Raw genomic sequence first — 9827 nt, forward strand, 5'->3', positions numbered from 1 at the left:
CATTCTTCTTCCCTGTCATCTCCCTGCCTCACCCAAGAGGTTACCACGATCCTGCATTTCGTGCTCATGATTCCCTTGTTGCTTTTTTTTTTTATGGTTTTTTACAAATATTTTATTTTAGTGAAGCTGGTACAGACATGTCCATTTAAAAGCCATATCACCTCTGAAATCTGCTCTATACCCTGAAATCTGTTCTCTAACTAATTGTTGTGGTGTGCTTTGAGATTTATTGCTTTCTTGTGTATATGTTATTTTTCACAAATAAATAAATAAATCCCATATCGCAGGCCAAAAAACACAAATAAAATTTAAAAAGAACAGTGTTCTGTTGTATGCACTTCTGCATGAATAACTTTATTAACTGCTAATGAAAATTAGAGCTTTTCTGGTCTCTTCCAACGAGATTGTTTTTAATCTTAAAATGCTCTGTCTCTTCGGTGAAGCCATCCGTGGGGTTAGTCATTACTCCCACCGTGTATGGGCATCTCGTCTCCAACCAGATATTCCTCTTCTTTCGGTCAGAACTTCGGATTTTAACAGTAGCGTCAAGTTAAGGAAAGGTCATTTTTCCACAGTTCAGTTCTCTGAAAAACGTCCTCCTCCCACTGAAAGTCACAGCGCAGGTCTGGTGCAGGGGCAAGGCTGGAGGCAGGGAGACCATGTAGAGGTGACTGTTCAAGTCTAGAAAAGAGGCAATGAGAATCTGTATTAAGGCATCAGGGAGAGGAACAGATAGAAAGGAATAGAATCACTGAAACCAAAGGATCATTTAAAATATATATATTTTTTATATTGTAAGAGCTTCTTTAGAAATCTGGCTTTTGTGATATTTCTGATGCTAAAAGTATAAGACTCTTTGTTTAGGTTATTGATATGGTTTGCATTTTGGCATTTGCTTGTGTTGTGCCTCCCTGTAGTTCCCAAGAGCAGGGAAACACAAACCCATATGCCTCCTTCCTAGAAGGCCTGCTCCGTAACTCTTAAAGATAAGTAAATAAAAAGCCACACTGTGTACTTTGAGTGATGTTTAAGGTACGGTATCGTAAGATCCTTACAAGGCAGCTGAATTAGTATTCAGATCTTCATCTTTTAACTCCACATCTTGGTCTTTCCTTACAGGCCAGAAGGTCTTGAATTTGTTTTCCTAATTCACCACACCCAGACTTTTCCCACATTTTTTTTTTTAAACAAAAAAAATCGAGCAGCTTTTTGTAATTAGTCCATATAGCATCACTGTTGTTTTCAGAATAACTCTGGAAAAACCCAGCAATCTGGACAATATTTGTAAATTGTATTTAATTTAAGGCTGTCTATACTATAGGAGGTCTTATTTTCAGTTTTATTGAGACTATAGAAATTAACCATTAGTGAGTGGTTGGCTCTAAAAAGTCACTTACTGAAAGTGGTTCTGAATAACCCCCCAAAGTCATGATGCTGACCTGGATTGGGAAAATTGAGCAAGTCAGATAGCCTGGAAGAAGCATTCTGCAGACAGGAGGCCGCTATTGCTATACTAATTTAACTTGAAAACTGGTTCAACTTGCCTGATCAGAAAATAGCCACATAGCAGGAATTTGAAAAATACAAAATGATCACAAGTGAAAATACAGGTGGAATATAGTAGCTGTCAGGTTAAGAGACATCTTTTGAGAGTCAATACCCTCATCCCACCCTAAATAGTCATTTAATTGAGCAGTTTCCTCAATTTGAGTCATACTGGTTGTTCAACAGATAAAGCGCTGCCAGATTTAGGAGACCTAGTTAATTGGAGACTGAATGTCTCAGCTGTACTAGCATCACTCATCAAGGCTGGAATTCAAAAGTTCCCAATGGTTCTGAATGTCACTACTTGGCTGTGGGCCTCTTAGACCATTCAATTCAATTAAGCTTACACTTATTTAGTGCCTATTATTAAAAGTTCTGTGCTAGACACCCCGTTGTAATATTCTGATACTGTAGGACTGTAATCGTTCCCTAATCCCTAATAGCAATTTGAGACGGTGTCTTAGTTTGCCAGGGCTGCGGTATCAAAGTACTATAGACTATTTGGTTTAAACAACAGAAATTTATTGTCTAAAGGCTCTGGGGCTAGAAGTCTGACATCCAGGTGCTGGCAGGGCCATGTGTCCTCTGATGTCTATAGGGTTTTAGAGGTGGCTGACCATCGGTGATGTTCTTTGGCTTGTGGCGTAACTCAGTTTCTGCCTCTGTCTCATGGCATTCTCTCTCTCTCAGTCTCACTGTTACTCACTGGGTCCAAATTTTCTTAGCTTTTAAGTACACCAGTCATGTTGTATTAGGGCCCACCCTAACCCAGTTTGTCATCCTCTTAACTAATAACATCCTCAAAGATCCTATTTACAAATAAGTTCCTATTCAGGGGACCTGGAATTAAGACTTGAACATGTCTTTTTGCAGGGGACACAATTCAGTCTATAACAGATGCTCTCAAACAGTTTATAACAGGACCCCCTATCTCATTGTGAAGAGCAGATACTATTTGTCTCCAAAAAAGTTGAACTGACTGTGGAGACGAGGGAGGCTGGGGAGCACCATGAATGAGCTAACTCAAGAGCAGGAACTCTGTTTTCCTATCCTCCCCAGTGGACATTCTGCAAACTTGAGGCAGGGAGCGGAGCACAGAGAGAGATTGGGTGGTTTGGGGATTTTGAGGGTAAGATTTTAGGACCTGCTATTTGATGTTAGATGCAAACCCATGATTTAATCTTAACAGGGCATGCATCTAGAGTTTAGTGGCCACTTTGATGAGTTGACACACTCTTTTTCTGCAGCCCTCTTCACCCAGTCATTAGTTTTATTCGAATGTATACTTGTACTCTGGGGTTTTCTTTTCTCAATAAGAGAATTTTTTTTTAATTTAAATTTTTAAAAATCTATTTCTTGATGATTGATGGTGGGGAGGGTGCTAGACAGAAAATAGATGGAAATAGCTGACAAAATGACAAAAAATTTTAACCATGAACACTTCTCAGAGATATATTCAATATTTAAATCAAAGCAGAAAGCCATTTATGAGTGGTGGTCTATTATTTGATGCTGACAAGTAAAACAGGTGTAATTAAAGTCTTTCAACTCATGCTTTATCTAGACAGACCTTTTCGGAAAATCGGGTAGTATTTATCTCATTGAGGCAAACCTGGTTTTGTGGCGCTCGCTTACATGGCAGATGATACCTGGATCCAGGTGCCAGAAACATAGCCCAAAACCAGACCTCTCAATATCCGAGGCCTGAGAGAGTGAGCACGCACACAGTGAGGGGAATAATATCTTATATTTGCATTGTGCTTTTTCCTACTTCCACATCAGTTACAACATGAAATTATTGCTGAAATTCACTGTTGATTTTTTCTGACGACCACGTGACCGCCGTGCTGTAGCTTGTGTGGTTGAACTAAGCGTGAGAATCTTCAGGTTGAAAAGCACGTTTGGTGAACTTTTGGTCTGGAGCTCAGTTAACCCCTTGTGGTGACTTGAAGCTGTTATGTACCCCAGAAAAGGCCACTCTTTTAATCCAGTCCTGTGGGTGTAGACCGTATTGTGGGTGGAACCTTTTGATTCGTTTGTCTCAGTTGAGATGTGACCCATCCCATTCAGGGTCTGAATCTTTTATAAGAGGATAAAAGAAAGCGATTCGGGGCCACCAGAGACAACCACACCTCTCCAGCTCCCACCTCATCTATCTCTCGCCAACCTTCCCCGTAAACTGCGGGCACCTCGGCTCTCCCCTGACAGAGTGTGTTTCACACTTGGTGTATATATTGGTTAACCTACAAAGTCTTTTAAAAGTTCTATGGGGACAGGGACTTTGAGTTTTACTCTTACCATTGTCTCTCTTCATGCCAAGCATATAGTAGGCACTGAGGAAATATTTGTAAAAAGAATGGAAAATGTATTCCATAATTTTATGCCTAGTTGAAATATTTCAGCTCCTCTCTTGTACCATCCTTGTTTTAAAAAAGAATGACTCTGGAGCATTCCAGAAATTGAGGTGTATGCTTCATTGGAAGCATCTAGAAGAGGGAAGTATCCAATATCCCTATGGGACAATAAAAATAATAGATAAATAATGCATACTGAATGTTTATTGTATGCTGGGCACTGTACTGAGCTCTTTACACAGATTAATTTATTTAATTCTCACCACAACCCTATGCGATAAGTACTGTGATTGTCCTCATTTTACGAACAAGGAAAGAGACTGAGGCACCAAGTTTAAGACTATTTGCTCATAAATTCTTGCATTTTTACCATGAATAAAAGAAGAAATCACCGGCAACGACAGAAAACGTTACCTTCTATTGTGAATCAAACTTCAATGTAGTCAATAAAAAACCAACACACAAGAAAAGACAAAAGGAGAAAAAATATCTCCCTGAGAAGCCTAGCCCAGTCCCTAAGTAGATCAATACATAACAATCTTTTTAATGGGTTTCTAAAATCCCCATGGATGTGGAGATGTTACATATAAATATACAGGAGTGGAAGATTCAAGACAGCATAAAAACCATGTCCACCAGGTGGCACTAGTCCCTCTAATTGAGGGGTGTGGGTGGGAACACTTCTGAGGATGCTGTCAGCATCCGTGGTCAAAGGAAAAGAAAAATCAGGCACTGGCCTTAAGTTTCCTAGGCCCACATCTTTTCATCTAGGGAGAACTGAGCTGTAGGTAACCATCAGCAGCCTCTGCCAATTTGCTATAAGGGGAAGAGAGTTCTCAGGTGCCTTGTCAGTATGGTACAGTGGCTAACTGCAGGTCTCTTGAATCAGACGACCTGGTTCAAATCCCAGCTCTGCCAGTACTAGTGTATGGCCTTGGTCAAGTCACTTAACCTTTCTGCCCTCCAAGTTCCTCAGCCCTGCAATGGTAACAATCACTGTGCCCACTCCATTCTGCATCACTGCTTTGCCAGTGCTTTGCTCACAGAGACCCAAACAACATTCTGTGCAATGGAGTTAAGAACGTGCCCTTCAGGCGCCAGGCAGGCAAATGCAATCAAAATTTTACTTGGCTCAGAAAACATTGTCAAGGCGACCAGTAGTTTTAATGACTTTGAGTTTGTTTTAAATGGTAGTATAAAACTACTTATGAGATGTACGTTGGTCATTCGAGCAAGAAATATTAATTTAGCTTCTCCAAAGAGCTGGCTACTTCACTTCTGCTACAAAGGTGAGCAAGGTGGGTCCTATTCCTGCCCTCACAAAGCTTATAATCTAGTAAGGAAGATAGGCGCTAAATGACAATGACATAAAAGAAAACAATTACAAAAGTGCCAGGTATCTGTTCTTATAGGATGGCCCTGACCTAGTCTAGGGGGTCAGAGAAGGCTTCAAAGAAGAAGTGATGTAGAAGGCAGTCAAGTAATAAGCTAAAGAGACAGTAATGAGTATTCCAGGCAAAAGAAATGGCGCTAGCCTAGGCCCTAAAGTGAGAGGAGTCTGCTAAGTTCAAGCAGCTGAGCTAAGTGCAGTATAACCAAAGGAGAGAAAGAGTGGGACAGAGAGGCTGGAAAGTTCACTTAATAGACAATGAAAAGTATTACAGGGTTTTAAACAGGGAAGTGACATGATCAGATGTGCATTTCTAAAAAAGGGCTTTTTGGCTGAAGTGAGTAGAATGAATTTGCAGAGCAAGACTGGATTGGGAGACACAGTGGGGGAAGCTTTTGCATTAGTTCACCCAAATGATAATGGCAGCCTGAACCAGCATGGCAAGCAGTGAATGCTTTTGAGACACTTAAGGTGTAAACTTGACAGATTTTGTTGAGGAAGGAGTCCAAGTTTCTGGCTTAAGTGAGAGGATTGTTGGAGTTGTCATTTCCCTAGACGGATAACCATGGAGAAGTAGCAGTTTGGGAAAAAAGTTCATATATTCATTTCAGGATATGCTGAGTTCGAGGAACTTAACAAATGTGCAAGTGGCACTTTAAGAAAGTACTTAGATATTATACGTGTGGGGCTCAAAAGAGGGCTTTGATTGTTCATGTAGATTTAGACATGGTCAGCGTACCGATACACAGTGAAACAGTGATGAAATCTTCTAAGGAGAAACTGTAGAGTGAGAAGAGAAGAGGACCTGGGATAGAACCACAGGGAACTCCATCATTTTTTAAGATGGTTAAGAGTAAGTGGAGGTCATTACTATAATCAGTTGTGAAAGCAGAGAAGGAGCAGTCAGAGATGCAGGAGGAAAACCAGAAGGCCCAGCCTCTCCCTCCTCCCTCACTCTACCACTCCAAAAAAAAAGATCAAGAAAGAGGAAGTGATCAGTGGTACTGAAAGCTACCTTCCCTGAGAGGTCAGGATAGGTGAGAACTAAAACAAGTCCTTTGCACTGAGGGACAGGAGGTCATTGGTGACCTGAGAACTTCTATGTTTGCTGAAGGAAGAAGATAGAGAGTAGGTTGTTGAAAAGTTTAAGTGTGAGATGAGAAAATGTTGATAAGATGTGCTGAAAGCATTTTCTAGAATTTTGGCTGGTAAAGTGAGGTGAAAAGAGGGCCTTCTTAAAATGGGGAAAACATGAGTAATTTTAAATGCTGATAAAAAGAAGCCAGTAGGAAGGGAGATGTGGAAAATATAGGCAAGAGAATTATTCCTAACAAGGCAACAGGAATGGGATCCAGAACACAGGAGGAAGGATGGTTACTCCTGAGAAGGACAGGGATGGGTCAAATTCAAGAATTTTTGTAGAATTTGGTAACAGGAAGCTCCTATGTAATACTTGTAATTTTCTCTTAAATACCAGAGCTGTCATCTGCTGCAAATGAGTGATGGTGAGGTGGGGCCAGAGGTGTGACCGTAGAGAGAAGGTTTGGAATAGTCAGAGTGCAAACTAAGCAAGATGAGAATGAGTTTGAGTTTGGCAACCACTGGCTTATCATGACAGAAATCGGAGAAGGAGTGTGATTTTTCTGCAGCAGTGCTCAAGACCTAGAGGCTGCAAGCGGGTGGTGAGCTGGTGGATTCTTTAACTCAACACATTTGTACTGTGTATCTGCTCTGTTGCAGACCCTCTGCTATGTGCTGGGTTCTACCGGACAGGTATAACACAAGGGAGACTATGACAAGACGATTTGGGATATTAATAAGAAAGTGTTTGAAATGATGGGCCACTGGGACTTGGCCAGCTAGGAATGTAAGTGAAGGGAGGAGAGGAGTGATGAATACATGGGCAATAGAGGGGGGAAGCAACCGGAGGTTTCAATGAAGTGAAGGGGCGAGTATCCTGGGATAATTGCTACTACCCTGGAAGTTACGGCCAGAGACTGAGATATCGGTTACTGATGCGAGCTGTTGATGCGGCTCTAAGAACTGTGGCCACGACGACAAAGAGATGGTTCCCATCAGCCAGAGTGATCTTTTTCAAAATGTTAATTTGACCATATCATACTTACACATAAAACCTTTCCGTTGCTCTTAGATAAAAGTTTTTAAATCCTTAACATGGATTGCTCACTCAGTTTTACCTCATGATGGCTCCCCTCTCCCTCCCATACCCTGTCCTTATACCTCAGGGCCTTTAAAAATGTTATTTCTTTGACCTGAAGTGTGACCCCCTCATCCAGCCCCCAATGACTTTATCAGGTTTGACCACTATTCAGCCTCCCATATTTAGGTCTCAGCTTAATGCTATCTGCCTCAAAAAGATTCTCTCTAGTCCTCAGACTGGTTCCATGAACTTTTCCTTCATGGCAATTATTGCAGTTCGCTATCATGTATTTGTATGATTTCTTAAAACTTCTCTTCTTTTTTGTCTCCCCTACAAGCCTATGAGCCCCATGAAAATAGCAACTATGCATGTTTTCCTTCTTGTAGCCCAGCCACTAGCACTGTGCCTGGCATGTCCTCAATAAATATTTGTTAAATGAATGAATGAAGAGAATAAGTAACTTGCCCAAAGTCATTGATTGAACTTGCCAAGAATAATAATGTTAGTATTTATATTCATCTCTATAAAATGTGTTTATTAAATTACATACCTTTGAAATATCTTGCGTATATGTCACAATGGGCGAATGATGCCAACAGGCACTGCTAGTGGTGAAGAGGATAGAAATGTAAGGGGATAGTTGACATAAAATTGGAGGCAACACAACATAGAGGTTTGGTACCCAAACTTTTCTGTGGGGTTTCTCCAGCAGAATGAGAGTTGTCCCAGGGCAAGATGGTTTCTTCTTGGTAGTCACAGGAGGCTCTATTCTATCCTGGTCTCTCCTCCTGCCCGAGCTTTGTGGAAACTTTAGCTCCTTGGATGCCTGTACACCAAGGGCAAGTAGTGTATGCAAAACAAACCCTGCACAGTACTGAGCATTGACCAGACTGAGAAAACAGGTCAGTTTCTCAGGCACTTCTCCAGTCTAGACTTGCTCATCCCTTCTATTATCTCAAACATTCATTTAAACAATTAGTAGCAAGGTACTTTTGAACTATGACCTGAGGATTTTGTTCACGTATTTTCTGGTAGCCATGTGACCTTTCTTCCATTCTGCAGCTGGACTACAGGGCTAGTCAGTGCTTCAGAGAAGGGATGCACACGGCTGAATCACAGAGATTTAAAAAAAAGAAGTATTTTCCATACCTGATTATTCAAACGTATAAACCTTACAGGGAACAAAAAGCTCTCAGGCAAAGTTAATGGATCTGAGAGACTACATAAGATGCAAGAACAAGATATCCTACCCCCAGCCTCCTTTGATAAGTCAGGAATGGTAAATTTCCCTAAGTGTCAGAGAGGAAACCAAGTACATCAACTGCTGGTTCACCCCCTACCATCATGTTGGATGGGAGACAACAAAGATTCCAGAGATAACTTACTATCCCTCATTGCAGATGGGGCTTGAGGAGGCCTCATGATGTCAGAATGGAAATAGACATCTGGGTCTGAGGCTGCCTCCCAGAGCGCCCCCAGCTTGGCTTGGCTCTGGGAAATCATTTCCATGAGCTCATAAAGAACACAGAACTGATGAAGGCTCTTGGACAGCCCTCCCGTCCCTTCTCCCCACCCTGGTGACATGCAGGGACCTCAGGAGGAACACTTGGCAGCAAAGGGGGGTCACCGGACCTAATGGGGCCCTTTGGATGGGAACAAAGTCTACACAAGCAGCCATCCAGGTGGCCCAATCACTGAGGGTCAGATGAGACAATGGATCTCGGTGATGCCAGCTAGAGCCTATCCCTGCATCCGGTGCCCCATGATCTTGGCAAAGGTTAATTATCCTCAATCTTAGGATTGTCCTGAGGACAATATGGAAAAGAAGACAGGTGGTCTTCTATTGCCTAGAATTATGTTTCTGCCTCTCGGAAGAACCTGAACCTGAAATTGATGGCAGACCTTTCTCACATTAAAGAAATGTACCTTTTTCATTATGGGAAAATTAAAATTATATTTCTGTACACTTGAGTTTGAGGACAGAGATTCATATTCTATATATATATTGCAAGTTATTTTTTCCTGCATTAATGTCTAGTCTCCATGGCTAGACTGCAAGATACTTGATGCTCAGGAGTAGTCTATCCCTGCCCTCCTTTCTTCGCACTTGGTACCTTGCACATACTTGCCCTACTTTTGAGAGAAAGCCTATGGAATGGGATAGACCCAGTTGTTTCGTTTACGTATCATGTGCAAGGATGCCAGTTCAAGAGCCTCTCAGGTCTGACTTCGTTTGTAAGTTGTATAGGTTCCCCCAGGTATTCATTTTTCACTTTAAGAGCTAGCAAATATTTGTCAAGCACCTACTGTGTACAAGGCCTAAATTCTGTCTCTTCTGGGGAAGTTGCCTTTGTCCTTAAGGAGCTTATTAGTGGAG

General features: G+C 41.6%; 1 long non-coding RNA gene across 1 annotated transcript; it reads right to left on the reverse strand.

The window, feature by feature from the left end:
* Nucleotides 1–415: 415 nt before the first annotated feature.
* Nucleotides 416–8940, reverse strand: LOC143676461 (uncharacterized). Its single transcript, XR_013172098.1, has 3 exons — nucleotides 8836–8940; nucleotides 8001–8055; nucleotides 416–681 (listed from the first exon to the last, which is right to left on the reverse strand). It is a non-coding gene; the product is annotated as an uncharacterized LOC143676461 (long non-coding RNA).
* Between the last annotated feature and the right edge of the window lie 887 nt (nucleotides 8941–9827).

Source organism: Tamandua tetradactyla, chromosome 3 (genome assembly GCF_023851605.1).
Source record: "Tamandua tetradactyla isolate mTamTet1 chromosome 3, mTamTet1.pri, whole genome shotgun sequence".
Lineage (NCBI taxonomy): Eukaryota > Metazoa > Chordata > Mammalia > Pilosa > Myrmecophagidae > Tamandua > Tamandua tetradactyla.